Raw genomic sequence first — 3494 nt, 5'->3', positions numbered from 1 at the left:
TCGCCATCAACTCCCATCTCTCCATTATGCCTCCTACGATCTTATTCCTTTCTCATTTTCCTGCCATACGCTACCTATTGTATTCATCTTTTGCAAGCAATCAACACACTCCATCTTGGTGCCATACTTTGTGTCGCTTTGGATACATCTCATTGTGAGTATGGTATATTCTTGTTCCTTGCCATTTTTTTTCGGCTTATGTTAAGGTGTGCGGATTCGTCACCACACACACACACTCTCTCTCCCTCTCATATTCCTATCATCTTGCTACTTCCATCTTAAGGTGTGCGGATTCGCCACCTTTTGTATGAGAAGTGAGCATACTTGCATGTATCCCTGACCTCGTTATCTTCCTTACTACATGCACGCGTAGGGAGCCCATTCTCACTCACTCACCACTCCTCTCACCTTATTCTCCAACCACCCCATTCCACATTTGGGCGTGGATCTTGAAATTGTTTTCCATGCATGCTTCATTGTGTATATGTATGCGTCCTAGCCTCATATCTTGCTAGGTGGTGCCCCTATTGTGTATTCCCCATGATGAGGCCATTGTGCATAGTCTTGGTGTAGAGGCCACCGGGTCTATTTTTTTTCACTTCCGCCTCTCAGCCCTATAAAAAACACCACTTTAGAGACTATCATTCTACAAATTAACACTTACCTAATGTTATTTCCATACAAAATTAGGGATTACCAATACACAAAAGGAAAATATTTTTCTTAATCATTTGATGTCAAAGAATTAAGGTACATGAGGCCATCGTTCTCCCAAGGAAGCTTTGTTATCTTCTTGATTGCGTTATTGTACAATTAAAAAAGGCACCAATGATCCCTACAACCTTTACATTATAGATTAACATCCAAAGGTTGAATTAAGAAATTCCAGATGACACAAGTACCTGTCCACAATTGATAAGAACATAGAAAGATGTTTGTTGACATCCACTTGACTGAAATAGGTTTGCAGGTTCTTAGAATTTTGGGACGTGTACAATTTCAAAAATTCAAACCATAAATTGTCAATGAATCATAATCTATCAAGAACCTCCTATGAGAGAGGGTTCTCCAACCACCTCTCTGCAAGTTAAAACTCTAAGTTGTTTTACTAGGAACCTGTGAAGACATTGTCAAGGAAAGAGAACAAGATGCTTATATGTAAAATAATTTCATGGTTTGAATGGAAGCCTTTTTGTTGCTTATGGCATCCACTAGCATGAGGTCTATATCCACAATCAAATTCTTGTGCTCTGAAATGAACTGAATACTTCCTCCATATTCAAATCTAATATGAAAATATAAGCCTTTAAAGCCACATTAAATCTTTGGCAAAATGTTATTAGCCTTTTTGAACATTGATGTGGGATTGAATTAATGTGAACCACTTACCTTTCTTTCACTTGGAGCTCTTTTCCTGTATGTGTGAATGTGTTGAAATCCATGTATAGTGATGTAGTTGTGACCAACATTGTGAGGGAAAGAGAAACATTTGGGCAATGGTGAGTTGCTAACCATGTGCAGAATGGTATCTTGCAAAGAGAAAAAGAACTAACCAAAACAAATGCATAAAGTAGTTCTCATGGAAATTTTAGGCAATTGGACATAAAAATGCAGAATGCATGTAGAAAGATGGCAGGTGGCATATTTTGCAATTATCTTGGGTGGTGAAATCATAGAAGAGGATATATGGGATACCCTTCAAGAAAAGTCATTTTGGCACAAATTTTGATTGGTGCCAAAAAAAAACATTGATTATCAGTGGTTTGAAGTCTCTTTTACAACACCTGAATGTTCAAGAGATTCTACATTTTTCAAGCGACAAAAGACTTGACAAAATGATATGACCATATGCTCATACCGATTTTGATCCTACGGAGCCCGCATTATTAGAATCGTGTGATACCTCATGTTGTTTGGATTCCCTGCCACTTGGACGTCTCTATTGAATACAAACAACGTTCAAATAGTAGAGAAAAAATGAATTCTAAATATAACGAAGCAGACACAAATTAACCATGGACTTACATGCTTATCAAATTCATATGCAATTGCTCTCTAGATATTGGTTGTTTGATCTTGTTTATCTCGAAGGTAGGATTCCATGGATTGTGATACCTTGACGTTAACAAAATTCTCTTTGGATCCTACCTCTAATTTTGTGGACTCCTCAAGTCTTGACCTCACAAGCTTCCTATGCCTTTACATTTCATTTGAACTTATATGGGACATCTTCAAAGTGTGCACAAGATTGATTCTCGTATGCAGGTCTTCGAGACTTTGCAAGGACACAACCAAGGGAACGACCTACCTTGCACTTTGGAACATCACATTTTATTCCATGGACTTTGAGTAGGTGGTGTACCATGTCCCCTTGTCATAGGTAGCGTATGTTTTGACTGCGACTTGCGTCACAAAGAAGAAAAATAAGTGCTTTTCGCCCATCCTCAAGCATGATGTCATCAAACAACATAAGCTCTCCATTTGCATCCATAGTACAAAATACACTATACAAATGCACACAACAAAGCTTAGCTTTTCTTGAGAACTAGTATTGTGTGTGTGTGTGTGTGTGTTTGAGAGAGAGAGAGAGAGAGAGAGAGAGAGAGAGATAGAGAGAGAGAGAGATAGAGAGAGAGAGAGAGAGATAGTCAATTGTGGGTGTGTGTATTGGTGTGAATGAAAGAGTCCATCATGTGCATATGTGTGTGTGTGTGTGTTTTTCTATTCTACTTTAATAAATATACACAAAAGAACAAAAAAGTTCAAAAGACAGCTAGCTTCAGACAAGTGAAAAGGGGGTAGGGTGAAAGCATAGAATGGTGTCTAAATACTTGGTGTCCATGGACACGAAGTATGATGCTATGGATGGCACCATAGCTGGGCATTTTAGTCAATAATTCTTAAAAGAATATAGGTAAGATAACTGACTTCATGATCCACTACTCGGATTGAAAGACATGGAGCGGTTAGTATGCGTCGACCTCTCCCTCTCTCTCTCTCTCTCTCAGATGGCCTCCAATGCCCAACTCCATCTCTCTCTCTCTCTCCTACTCTCCTGTTCAAAATATGGACGATGGAGACTCTTTTCCTCTCGCTTTGGTTCCAGCTCATACCTCCTCACAAGCAGCAATGGAGCTTCTTGAACTCAACAATGAAACACAAATGGATTTCAATTCACTATTATAATCAAGAAGTTTTGTATGACTTCATTCATTTCAAGCTACTGCAGACTGATCCAGGATGGTGGACGAAGGATTTTATGATGAGGGACATGGAATAGATATAGTTCATACGCAGGTGTACTCCAAGCAAAAGGCTTGTCTAAATGAGTATGAAGTTATTGCAGTGAGGAAGTATGAAGCACAGGCTAAATGTGAGTACAGCAAGCGATGTCGTGCAAGAAAGCAAGTACAACCAAGCGTCAACATTGGAGCGGAACATTGTCATAGGGAAGATTGTCATAGAGAGGACGTCGATGTACACACAAAGGAAGA

The 3494-nt window shown here is 39.1% G+C and overlaps 1 pseudogene; it reads right to left on the bottom strand.

Moving 5' to 3' along the window:
* Window positions 1-1670: 1670 nt before the first annotated feature.
* On the bottom strand, window positions 1671-2491 carry LOC147432479 (uncharacterized; annotated as a pseudogene).
* Between the last annotated feature and the right edge of the window lie 1003 nt (window positions 2492-3494).

The sequence above is a fragment of the Adiantum capillus-veneris genome, chromosome 20 (assembly GCF_014529385.1).
Source record: "Adiantum capillus-veneris isolate H3 chromosome 20, ASM1452938v2, whole genome shotgun sequence".
Lineage (NCBI taxonomy): Eukaryota > Viridiplantae > Streptophyta > Polypodiopsida > Polypodiales > Pteridaceae > Adiantum > Adiantum capillus-veneris.
Note: the sequence above shows the minus strand (reverse complement) of the source record. Positions and strands in the feature narration are given on the sequence as shown.